Source organism: Periplaneta americana, chromosome 3 (assembly GCF_040183065.1).
Source record: "Periplaneta americana isolate PAMFEO1 chromosome 3, P.americana_PAMFEO1_priV1, whole genome shotgun sequence".
Lineage (NCBI taxonomy): Eukaryota > Metazoa > Arthropoda > Insecta > Blattodea > Blattidae > Periplaneta > Periplaneta americana.
Window position 1 is genome coordinate 78433651 of NC_091119.1, and position 14241 is coordinate 78447891.

Consider the following 14241-nt stretch of genomic DNA (forward strand, 5'->3'; position numbering starts at 1 on the left):
CATTAGCAATAGCAATTCCAACGGGGTATAAGCCTATTCCTTAAATTGATGTACATTAAATTTATTTCAGCAAATATCACTTCAAAAAAAGAAAGTAGATCTATGTACAAACCAGTTTTTTAGAGATTCCTTGAAAAATTTACGAAAAGAAAATTCTGTATGAATCGGTAGGCCTATTAAGGAGAAGATATACTGAATCTAGGCCCTACTTTATGCCAAGATAAACTGTGAGTTTCCTTTTCTATAGCGAGAGCCGATAGAATATTGAAAAATATGTGAAATTTACATTAAAGCAGATGTTCTCAGTCTTAGAGGAGTGTGGATGCTCAATTCTAAGATGTTATGTAGCCTATACTACAAATTTATGAATATGAAGGATACAGGGGAAAACAATAATTAATGCCACGTTTCTGTTAAGAGTAAGATAATAATCAAGTTTAGTTTAATACTGAAAAATGTATTGCTGTTCGTACCAAAAATGAAATGAAGAATGACTGTATCCGTGGTGATAATCCTCCTTTTCATCAGTTTTAATGAGAACAACACTAAAGTTTAAAGTAACCTTTTAAATTAGATAATGACATCACCCTTAACAGAATTGTGACATTCATTGTTTTTCCCGTATACCCTTCATATAGGCCTATTGTTTTTATTCCTACAGCCCTCCCTTGTTTCATTAATTCCTTGTAATTGTAGCCTATATAAATCTTCATTCTCCGTAAATTAATTCTGTATCGTAAATTACAAAAAAATTATGAAATAACACCTTTACATTTAGTATAAATTTATTTTCTATTCTAATTTTAACCAATTGCAATTTAATATATCGTTGTTGTTCCTGCAATAACTCCTATGTGCAAAATATAAAAGTTTTCAGTAGGAAGAAAAAACCCATTATTCATCCTGTGGCAGCCGTATATAGGAGACTGTGAATTCTTACATTTTCCAAACAAGGAAATATAATTAGGCCTACATATAGGAGATTTTATTATTTGCTGTATCACTATTTAAGTTATTTAATAGAGCAAAAATCTGAAAATCGATAAATATGTCACATAGGAATTATTGCAGGAACAACGACGATGTGTAACATTGGAGTGGGATGAGCTTCTGCTGAATGAAGAGGAGTGTGTAAGAACGAGAATTTTTGGAACCGCTGCGTTAAAGGCTAAAGATACATTGATATGATATTGCGTATTAATTTGAATAATTTTAATGTTTAATCTCGAACATTATTCGCAAAAGTACTACGAGTATAAGTTATTTGTGTATATTTTGTATTATTTAACTACTTTAAGTGTATAAAAACGTGAGTACAGACCTATTCGTACACATAATCCACCTCTTACAGGTGAGGAACCGGGGAAACGAGACGACAAAACCAGTAATGCTTTTCGAAACTAGATTTAGAAAGAAATACAATGTACTTCTCTTTCGTTCCAAAGATGGAAAAGACGTAAAATAAAGTTGATATGAAAAAAAAAAAAAAAAACCGCGATTAAGAATAATTGCCAACCGGCGTGGCTCAGTCGGTTAAGGCGCTTGTCTGCCGATCTGAAATTACGCTCAGGCGTGAGTTCGATCCCCGCTTGGGCTGATTACCTGGTTGGATTTTTTCCGAGATTTTCTCCAACCGTAAGGTGAATTTCAGGTCATCTATGGCGAATCCTCGGTCCTCATCTCGCCAAATACCATCTCACTACCACCAATTCATCGATGCTAAATAACCTAGTAGTTGATACAGCGCCGTTACATAACCAACTAAAAAAAATAAAAATAAAATAAAAAAAGAATAAATTGGCTGTGGTGATAATGACGACGAAGTTAGTTATGGCAATTCTGATGATCATGGTGATGGTAAAAACTATAACGGAATAGGCGAAGATGAAACAAGGGAAGAACATACTGCAAATTATTATGATAATAATTAGGAACAAGACGGTAATAACGAATATAGCATTAAGCGAGACAAATGACGCCATATGAATGGTAGCTACACGGCAAAAACGATCAAGATCCATCAAAAATCGAAATTGAGTTAATAATGCTATCTTATAGTGGAAAGGAAGTACTATCATGTGGTGTAGCTGGTAATAAAAAATCATCGTTCTTGACATTCCACTACGTCAATTTCTATTAAATACACACATAACAAAGTATTACGTGCTTAACTTTAAAATTCGTTTTTCTCGAAACTTTCTAAAATGGACCTTGCTCGTTATTCCCCTGTAACCTTCACATATATCTTTAACGCCACCCGATTAATTCTTGTTAAGGACAAGACAGATTTTGGTAGTGCACTATTATAGTCTGCATTCGTTTGTCATGTAGTGATGAAATGAGTTACTAGCTGTCCGCTGACATTTACGAGTGACATGATATTCCACCATTTTGCTGTTGTGTGTTAATAGTGAAAGGCTGTTCTTATATCAAGGTAAGAGGCAATATTTTATTTTGTGTGTTGAGCAAATAATAACTATTTAAATTATATAATTTCGTGATGCTTAAACATTCTTTTAAGCAGAAAATATTAGAGAAACAGGCGTGTAATGTTATCAAGTACTCAGTAGCGCTACGCCACGTGGCGTTAAAGGTCTACAGATAAAGTTTTAGGTTATGTTCGTACGGTACTCATTTGTTTAACGATAGTCCTCAGTTTTTTAATAGTATTTTCATTGGTTTTATATGATTAGTGTGGAAACATCAGGAAAACCACTAACCTTTCAACTTACAAATGTCTAGAATGTGTACAGTGATGATATTGGTTCAATTGCTTATCGAATTCTTAATATTTTTTATTTAGCCTACTTGTGGAAAAACATTCATATTTACGTAAGGTTAATGTTTTTGTGTTTTTAACTTTCTACTATGTCTCGTTGTCCTTTTTTTGAAAGTAAGGAGTTACCGGAAAACATATTTTCCTAATCCATCTGATGTTTCAGCTTCAGATCAAGAATATTTCATTAGTATTGAGTGATTTTGTACCTTTTATTAACAGAAACTCAATTTAGTTGCTTAGTTCAATTTGTGTTGCTTAGGAAAAATAATTTATTAATAATTATAGGTTACTAGAAAATAGGTGTCGTTAATTTAATAAGCTGATCCTAATACAGTATACAAAGTTTTCCTATTTGAGTTGTAATTCATCTCCAGTATATAATATCACCATTTCCATTGTGTTACTTTCTAAATATAAAATTAAAGATTTTTTGTCTTAATTTTTGTGTTTGTACATAACTTATTTTCCAGAGAAACAGTGACTCAAGTGTTAAGGTAGCGTTATTTGGTACGTGTACCTTATAAAGAAAGGAAGAAGAGAAATATGATGATGATGATGATGATGATGATGATGATGATGATGATGATGATGATGATGATTTTATGGCTGCGAAAGACGAGGACCTGAAGGCAAAGGACTAGAAGCTGGAGTACTGTGTGCCAGAAAGTTGCCGGGGCCTGTGGCTGCAGGTAGCCTTTATAGAATAAAATGCCCGTTTCATTATTTTAATGCGGTACCGTGTCATTACTTGTAGTGGCCACGGGGATAATTACACCAGACCGGGACCAATGGGTCGCGCCGTAATAATCCGGTACAGCCAATCCCGGGGCTGCTCTCGTCAGATCGGCTGCACATTGGTCGGTCGTGTCCACAGATTCCAGGGGTATAACCAATTTCACTCCTTCATTGCAAAGTGTTCTCTAATTTTCACAATACTTTCGTATTTTACTCTAAATCATTAGGTAATTAATTATTATATCGTTTTTCCTTCATTTCCGAAACCGTGCTCACTGCAATATAGCCAATATGTGGGGCGAAGCGAAGGCAGTGGTTTTGGGCAGCCCCTGCTTAGGCCACGCACGCACGATGCAAGGACAATAAATTGGTACTTTGGAAAGGTAGCAATTTGAGTGAGATGTTGATCTTCCTACTCGGATATTACAAATCGTGATGGGACTCCACCCCCACCAATCATAAGCAACTTGTACGGAACATTCCAGCGTAATTTCACATGTGTGGGCAAATTCTCGGCCCCGGGCCCTCATCTCCATAACACATGTGCCCCCGCCATTTTGATTCCCACGCTGCTATCTTAAAATCGGCCATTGTGGGGGTCAGTGACTTGAAAATTAAACGCTTCTGAGATTACTTCTGATATTTTCGTAGCGCACGAGTAAAAAGGCGGGCACTTAGCCTCGATCTCAACATGCTTACTGCAGTTTCAGATTTTTTACAAGCTAATTCGGCTCGCAAGAAAACTGCGCTTAATGCGTGAAATAGGTCTAGAACCGAACCAGTCAAAATTAATATTTCATAACTAAGTGAATAACACTTATTATGAACCCACTTTGACTCGCAGCTTTTCATCATCATCAACGGTTTATACAGAGTATCTAATCGCCCCCCAAACGCCATACAATGCAGCTCTGTCATTCCAAATCCCTTCTTCCCTTCCTCTTTCTTCCATTAATAAAATTGTTCCAATTCACACAGCCAACTTCGTTTGAGTCTTCCACGCCGCCTTTGTTTTTGGTGTACAGTGGCATGTGACTTGTTCCGTTCTTGTCACGCTCCTTACTTACTTACTTACAAATGGCTTTTAAGGAACCCGCAGATTCATTGCCGCCCTCACATAAGCCCGCCATCTGTCCCTATCCTGTGCAAGATTAATCCAGTCTCTATCATCATATCCCACCTCCCTCAAATCCATTTTTAATATTATCCTCCCATCTACGTCTCGGCCTCCTCAAAGGTCTTTTTCCTCTAGTCTCCCAACTAACATTCTATATGCATTTCTGGATTCGCTCATACCTACTACATGTCCTGCCCATCTCAAACGTCTGGATTTAACGTTCCTAATTATGTCAGATGAAGAAAACAATACGTGTAATTCTGCATTGTGTAACTTTCTCCATTCTCCTGTAACTTCATCCCTCTTAGCCCCAAATATTTTTATAATCACTTTATTCTCAAACACCCTTAGCCTCTGTTGCTCTCTCAAAGTGAGAGTCCAAGTTTCACAACCATACAGAACAACCAGTAATATAACTGTTTTATAAATTCTATCTTTCAACTTTTTTGACAGCAGACTGGATGATAAAAGCTTCTCAAACGAATAATAACAGTAATTTCCCATATTTATTCTGCATTTAATTTCTTCCCGAGTGTCATTTATATTTGTTACTGTTTCTCCAAGATATTTGAATTTTTCCGCCTCTTCGAAGGATAAACCTCCAATTTTTATGTTTCCATTTCGTACAATATTCTGGTCATATACTTTGTCCTTTCGGGATTTACTACCAACCCTATCGCTTTACTTGCTTCTAGCAAAATCCCAGTGTTTTCCCTAATCGTCTGTGAATTTTCTCCTAACATATTCATCCGCATAGACAAGAAGCTGATGTAATCCGTTCAATTCCAAGTCCCCTCTGTTATCCTGAAATTTCCTAATGGCATATTCTAGAGCATCTCCTTGCTTTAGCCCCCAGTGAAATGGAAAAGCATCGGATAGAAATTGAACTATACGGACTCTGCTGTATGTTTCACTGAGACACATTTTAATTAATTGAACTAGTTTCTTGGGAATACCAAATTCAATAAGAATATTATATAAAACTTCTCTCTTAGCTGAGTCATAAGCCTTTTTGAAATCTATGAATAACTGATGTACTGTACCCTTATACTCCCATTTTTTCTCCAATATCTGCCGAATACAAAAAATCTGATCAATAGTCGATCTATTACGCCTAAACCGCAACAATTTCAACTACGCACGGAGTTAATCTTCTCAAAAGAATATTGGACAAAATTTTGTACGACGTTAACAAAAGTGATATTCCTTGAAAGTCCCCCTTCTTAAAAATAGATGCAATTATGGACTCTTTCCATTGTTCTGGTACATTTTTCTTTTCCCAAATAGCAAGTACAAGTTTATAAATTTTGCTAGATAATGCGCTTCCACCCTCTTGTATTAATTCTGCTGGAATTTGATCAATACCTGGAGACTTGTACTTTTCAGATTTTCTATCGCAATTTCGACTTCTGATAGTGTGGGTTCGGTTATAAATGGCTCAGCAGTTTGTATTTGAATTTCGTCCCGATCATTTCTATCTGGCCTATGTACATTTAGTAGTTGCCCAACTCCACATTCATATAATACATTATCATGATTTTCTAAACTATAACTCTGTATAGGCTATCATGATTTCAATTCTTTTGTTTATCTCTTTGTATTGAGTTTAATAACGAATTATTTTTTTTATCTTCATTAACTCCTTCTTTTACTTGTGCATCGTAAATAATGTTATTGCTCATAGTAACACTTCAGAATTTGAGATTTTAGATATATAAAATCTTTTGAAGGATTTCTGCTATAGGGATGTAAGGCTTTGAGTCCCGTGTCGTAGATTTACCGCACGTAAAAGAGTACTCCGGGTAAAACAGGGCTGGGCACATTACGTGATTCTGAGAAATGAGCGCTGTGTGCTTTAAAGAGCGCGTCTTGCGAGCGCTGTGACGTAAGCATGCTGTACGTCATTCAGTGTCGGTGCAGGGGTGACTCTGCAGTATGAGACGAACTTGAAAGACGGAGCTTCCGCTCATACACTAAACCGTCCCGCTACTCCCAATGCTTTTAATGTATCATGGGAGGAGGAGTTCTTTTTGGTAGAGAGCAGTGGATTAGCAAAGTGTTTAATTTGGCATAAAACACTCTAACTGATTAAGAAGTTCAAAATCCAACGACATTATTCTTTACAACATGCTACTGAATATGACAAATATGTTGGTAATGAGCGCCATAAATTAATACAATTTAAAGAAAATGTTTCTCGGGTACATAATATTAGAGTATCTATTTGATATTTACATTGCATTATAAGTTATTATACATTTAGTAATATATAATTTTAAATTATACAAGTATTATGATATATCATAGTATAGTATATTACAGTTCATGATATATCATATATCATATTACATGTCATGAACTGTAATGTAATATACTATGATATACCATAATACTTGTATAATTTAAAATTATATATTACTAAATGTACTATAATAACTTATAATGCAATATAAATATCGAATAGATACTCTAATATAATGTACCTGAGAAACAAGTTTTTTAAGTTGTATTAATTTATGGTCATATCATATCATATCATATCATATCATATCATATCATATCATATCATATCATATCATATCATATCACATCATATCATACCATATATTATATTATATTATATTATACTATATTATATTATATTATATTATATTATATTATATTATATTATATTATATTATATTATATTATATTATATTATATATTAACAAGATGACAATGCACTTAGTGAATCGGCTATGAGAATTAGCTACAAAATTTGTCACGAAATTGCAAAGGAATTGAAAACATTCAACAAAGGTGAATTCATCAAGCGATGTTTAATTATATTGGCAGATGAACTCTGTCCACAGCAAGTAGGGGAAGTGGAAGCCATACGCCTGTCTCGTAGAACCTTGGTGAGGAGATTGCAGTATGTGCGTATGGGTTATGTAAATAAGCCTAATGATTTGTGTGTGTGCATAGAGCGAAGTTTATTTCATTAAATTAATAAGAGTGTTATAAATTCTGTAATGTACAATGGATTTATGTAATATCCTTATAAACTATTATGTACTGACAGACTGAATGAATAGAACAACCGTGGCTCTTGTTATATTAATGCAGGGAAGAAGCTGTAATGCGTGTCCGCCACTGAGTGAGCGTTCTGCTCTGGCTTGGAATTGAAGTGCCTTGCGGAGCGAGAGCAGCTCTGGCCGGCTAGACTGAGCCGCTCTCATGCCCGGCCCTGGGGTAAAATATATCTACCATTTTTCGCTCATGATGAATTTCGACGGTGAGTAAACTCTGCAATTGAAAATGTCGCTAAATAAAATACTAGTACCCCACTGCTACTACCAGGACTATATTCCTCTGGATACGTTTCACTTCAAGTGGCGAACTCCGACCGGAGTGTGACGCTAGTCATGTTCCGACACTACGTGACGCTCTTGGGAATGGGGCTTTATTTGTGTGGACGCAGTGTAAACGTTTTTAACAAGTAGGCCTACTTGTCTTGACAAGGTTATTTAAGTTTTATAACGATTTTGGCCCGTTGACCATTGTGTTTGAAAGTTAAGTTCCTTTCAGTTCTATCTAAACTTTAGCATTGGGGCATTTTTACTGCCGAATACTGTAATGATTGTTACATGTGTAAAGTTCCCAGACACTTCACATATGGTGATTTTTTCTTATTTTTATAGTGTTTTTACCCATTGTTTTGGGCCCAATATTTTACATTTTGTACGATATGTCACGAACCACCTTGCTTAATTTTAGTGTGACATGTTTTTAACTTGTGTCCCTATTTCACGTAAATTATGCTTTTCTTTAAGAATATTAGTTCAGGCGGAAATAACTACAGTCTATATGCAGAAGCGCCGCACTGGTAGGTTTCACTATCAGAAATACAGCACTTGTGGGCATACTGCAGGCTTCTATTCCGGTCATTGACTTTGAAAAGTGCTGTTCCTTATGAACTTATCGAAATAAGAATGATTTCGGAGAGAACTGGATTCAAATTCAGCCTTCGGAAGAAATTACAGAGGTGTTTCTTACAGCAATCTTCTTCAGTAGGCCTATGTCCCAATATACCACAAAAACTTCTGTGTTCCTGGACAGCCTTCGAACTAGGGTTGAGATTAGCGCTATGTTCGGTTCAAGTTTGTCGAGTTAAAACGAAGACCAAAGTTTGCTTCTGAGAAGTAGCTCTACATACGATGTTCGGGCGAACTTGTACCTGTTTATAAATAAAATATTCATTTTCATACAGCACCTTAATGAATTTTAGCTCATATTACCAAGTCTGTTTATAAATAAAATACATTATTTCATTTTCTAACTACAAATTATCGTCGTGCAGGACAGACACTATCTTCGGGTCATGTTTGCCGACAATGGCGAAGTTCGATATTCGCCGATGTTCGCTTTGCAGGAAGAAACCTGTCATATTTGTTCGGCCATGTTATGAAAATACTTGCTGTCAACGTCTTACATCCCTTCATGTTTCAAAACAACTTTGGAATTTGAGGACATATATTGCGAATAGTTTTTCATATGAAATAAGATGAAGTTTGCAATGTCTTGGTTGCTTTCTCATGTTTGAACAGTGCACTATACATCTAGTACTAGGCACTATAAACATAGGCATTTTTGTTTTAATATTTTGTCTGATTTATTTGTACGTACCATATATCTTTCTGAATGATTAATCATATTAATATAAATAAAAATTATCTGTACTTATTACTAAGTATAACTTCGCAAAATATGTGGCTGACATCCTTATAGGCCTACAGCTAAAGCATACAGCATAGGGGTAAGAGGGGAGGAACTAAGGGGAGAGGCACCGAACATAAGAAAAGAGAAAGATTCTACAGAGAGTAGGCAAATAGAACCGAACATAAGGCCTCTTACCGGTTTTTGACGAATTCGGTTATTTTAGTTTACAGCTTCACTTCTACGTATTGTTGAATGCCTATTGAGTAGGGCGAAGATTTTAATATCTTGATATCCCCTCTCATGTCGCAACATTGCACAACACTAATCGAGATAATTATTACATCTGAATATCTTCTCATTTGTCCGTCGAGTTAGCGCGTCTGCCTCCAGACTAGCCGGCCCGAGTTCGAGTCCCGTCGGGGTCAGAAATTTTCATGTAAAATGTCTACCAGGGGACTAGGAGAAATGGCAGTGCACAACTTCTGATCACTAAATTGTGCACCAATATGCCTGGGTTAAATTCCAAATCTCTCCGCAGTTTGCATATGAAGAGCATATGAAGATAAGACATTTGTGACTGTTGATAGTAATTTGTCCGTCGGATAGGGACGTTAAGCCTGGTGGCCTCCTTGATGCTATTCGACAGGAGTAGGCTACGTGCCGGCACCGGTTTTCCTATTCTCCCTTCCTCACCTTCATCATCATCCTTACCCATTCCCTAAACTACATATACACATACAGTTATGCTAGTATACATTATGCATAGCGTGGTCCGCTGAAGTGGTGTACAACATGAAAATGGGTCACAGCCCTGCCATCTATTCTTCAGTATGCGGAATCCGAATCACGCAAAGTAAAGTGGGTAGGCATTAGACACATATACATATCTTCTCATTCACTTCTACATAAGGTTACTTACGCAGATAAATTAAAAGCATAGCCTACATAAAAGAATTGTGTACATTTTAGTGAATAATAATAATAATAATAATAATAATAATAATAATAATAATAATAATAATAATAATAATAATAATCTGTGGCGCTACAGCCCAAGAAGGACCAAGACCGACCAGCCGACTGCTGGCCTCACGGCCACATGCCGAAGCAGAGGTGAACGATCATCAAACCAGACTGAAGATATTGTATGGTTAGCACGATGAGCCCCCCCTCCCAGCTGTTATAGCTGGTTTGCGTAACCGGATTTCGCTACCTATCGTAGCTCCCCAAGTGCATCACGATGCTGGGTGAGCACCGGTCCCATACACTGGCCGAAATTTCTTGAGAAAATTTATTCTCTCATGAGGACTCGAATCAGCGCACATTCAGTAACGCGAGTCCCAGGTAGGATGCCTTAGACCACGACGCCACGGCGCGGGACACATTTTAGTGAATAATCATTAATAACTTTTAATCTAAGAATGGTAACAGAAAAAATTACTACGTAGAAGTTGTAGCGCCGAGACGCTCGGCATTTAGGTACCTTATGACGTCATTTTCCTCATACGTCTGGTTTTCATATAGATCCTTATATTGTCACTTCTCCATAGCATAACGTCTATAACATATTCTAAATAATGATATTAAAAATGTTAATGTTCTTAAGCATTTTCCATTACATGATATTGGCTAATGGTGATATTGGTACCATTTTTGATGTGAATACGTGTTTAAGTTCGGTTCAGTACTGAGATCATTCCGGAAAGTACAGACTCACAAAGTCATGTAAGGCTTGTCTCAGCTATAATACTGCAGCTAGCAAAATGTAACTACAGAAGTAGCAATCGATAGACAAAGAATCAACGCTCCTAATTCGATCTTGAGCGAGACGCGCGAGCGCCAGCTTGCGGTGCGGGTAGAGGGAGAAGTGTGGGCACTGTTTGAGAGGCTGCACCATGGTAACTAATGACAGCGTTGAACTATAGGCCTACTGAACTGCCGTCCTAAGCCTAAAAGACATATATCAATTTTTTTTTTCATTTTCTTTTAGCCGTATTAATGCTTACTGGTCTCTCTGTCTTTTTCGTAAGCAGAATGGTGGTAATCCATTTAGAAAGTGACGAAAAACACTAAAGATGTATCTCAAAAGTTTATTGGAAACCTAAGCGAAATAGCAATATAGACGTAAATCTGAACTGCGGAGATTCTGGCGGGCAGAGCCCAGCTCTTTCCCTAGCACAATCGGCTTGGTTATGAGTAGAGTCCTGCGTTTGGTTACTTTGAATACAAATTAGGTGCACGTCGATCATACTAGTTTCGCTTCGTACGGAGAACAAGTTGCCAGTCAACAGTGTTCATGCTGCGTCTCTTCCCGCGAGCTCCGGTACTGTGTGTTTACATCTGTTTGTGTACCTGTGTCTGTAAGTCCGTGAACAACAGGGATAGTAGGCCTACTCATATACAAAATATCACTTGGATTTAATAACAATAATAATGAAATATTTATTTATAGAGAGCTTATATGCAACAGAAGGTAATTTTTTTAAATGGTTAGACAAAACTACACTACTACGATCACATTTCGCCTTCTTTCGATAAACTATTGTGGCTCAGGTTAAATGAGAGGAGAAAGTTACATTCTCTTTCTCTCTTATATCGAATTTTGCACACCTCTGCTCCCTCTTACTTATTTGTCCGATTTCACAATCTTTCTCGCTATCATAACTTAATACTCGGTCACAATATGATAACACGCTAGAAATATCACTCCATACATTATCTCTTTATTCTTCATCTTTCACTATTGCTACTTCTCATCACTGGAATTCTCTGCCGCCTGAAGACAAGGGCTGCCGAACTTTAATTTCTTTTAAATATGTAAATTAGAAAAATATCTTATGATGAGTGACCAGATCTAACGCGTTACAAATATTTAATGCAATGTATTCCACTGTATTTCTTTTTATTTTTTTATTCTTATTTTTATTGTGTGATCATGTAAATCGTGTTTATTTATCACTTAACACTAATATGTATTCCACTGTGTTGTATTTTATTATTATTATTATTTTTATTATTAGTCTATTATTTTTTATTGTGTACATTTTATTCAATTGTTGGTTTTCCTATTTACTTGTAATCTAATACTAATATGTATTCCAATGTGTTTATTTTTATTTTTACTGTGTACATTTTTTATTTTTCTGTTTTTGTGTGATTCATATTTGATTCTAACAACATTAATATGTATTTCACTACGTTTATTTTTATTTTATGAGGTAAATTTTTATGTAACTACCTCTTTTGATCTCATTATGTACCTAAATCTTATCTGTATGTATTTACTTAAATCCGATTCAGTTGTATGTTTAACTATGCAAGCAAGTTTTTAATCCTGGTTGAGTGTAAGAGAAGGCCTTACGGCCTTAACTCTGCCAGGTTAAATAAAGCCATTATTATTATTATTATTATTATTATTATTATTATTATTATTATTATTATTAGTAGTAGTAGTAGTAGTAGTAGTATTATTGTTATTATTATTTTATTATTATTATTATTATTATTATTATTATTATTATTATTATTATTATTATAAAACTAAACATTTTCAGGAGTTAGTTCCTTTATTTTCAGGAACCACCACATTTTGGCCACAGATGCAATGAGAAAACAATTCTAGCTAAGGTGATACGTTTACTGAAATATATTAAACAATATTAAATATCTAAGCAATGCAAACACACGCTCTCATAGACGCTCTGTGCTCTCCTGAAGCTATGTGGTGACAATATCTTGAGATGCGCATCAAATGTAACAATATTAATCTAAGAAGCACATTCGAATTTCTTCCTACAACCGCTTTTGTTAACCTTATGTATTATTCGTAATGACATAAAAGATATCGAAGTCTTAAAAAAACTTGAAGTCAATAAAGAATTCAGACACCACATAGACTTCAGCAAAGCTTTTGACACAGTTGTCATGGATCTCCTTTTATGTAAACTCAAAAACTACAATTTTTCTAACAGTGCCATAGCTGTTTAGATTCCTACCTTCGCGAACGCCAACAGTGTGTATCAGCCGGTGGTCATTGTTCCAATTGAAGTACCGTAAAGGCAGAAATCCCTCATTACTTTTTACGCTTTATATAAATGATGTAACAAAGATCTTAAAATATTCTAAACACCACCTACACGCTGATGACTTACAACTTTACATTCATTCCCGAACATGTACACTCAATTACTTTGTGACCAGAATTAATGAACATCTAGCATTTGTAGCTCAAAGGCCGCAAAAATTTGGACTCAGACTAAATCCAAACAAATAACAAGCCATAATAATGGGCCACCAACGAATATTAAACAAAATATATCTAGCCACTGTATCAAATACAAAAATAGGCCCTAAATAATACCATAATTACATATAGTAAGACAGTAAAAAATTTAGAAGTATATTTAGATTCAAATTTAAATTTTCAAAGTCAGTGCCCTACATATGTAAGAAAATTTTTCCATAATTCATTCCCTCAGACACTTAACCAACGTTTTACTTCTCAGCCTTACAAAGAACCAGATTCAAACATTAGTGATGCCCCACTTCGATTATTGCGATTCTCTGTTCACGTATCTAAATACTGATCTTGCCCACAGACTACAGCGTGCTCACAATATCGTTTCGTTTGTAACATTAGAAAATTGGATCATGTAACACTGTCACTAGAATTGTTGTCTTGGAATCCACTTAAAGAAAGAAGATTCTTCAACTCCCTCTTATCACTATTTAAAATCATCCACATCTCCACACCCTCTTACCTAGCATCTCGCTTTGTTTATCTTTCACTACCTCGAACTCAGAACATGTACCTTCTCTCTATTTCTCTACACAGAACATCCCTCTACTCATCATCTTTCAGCATATAGGTTCCATGCCTGATTGTTACAATAAGTAAAACGCATCTAGATAG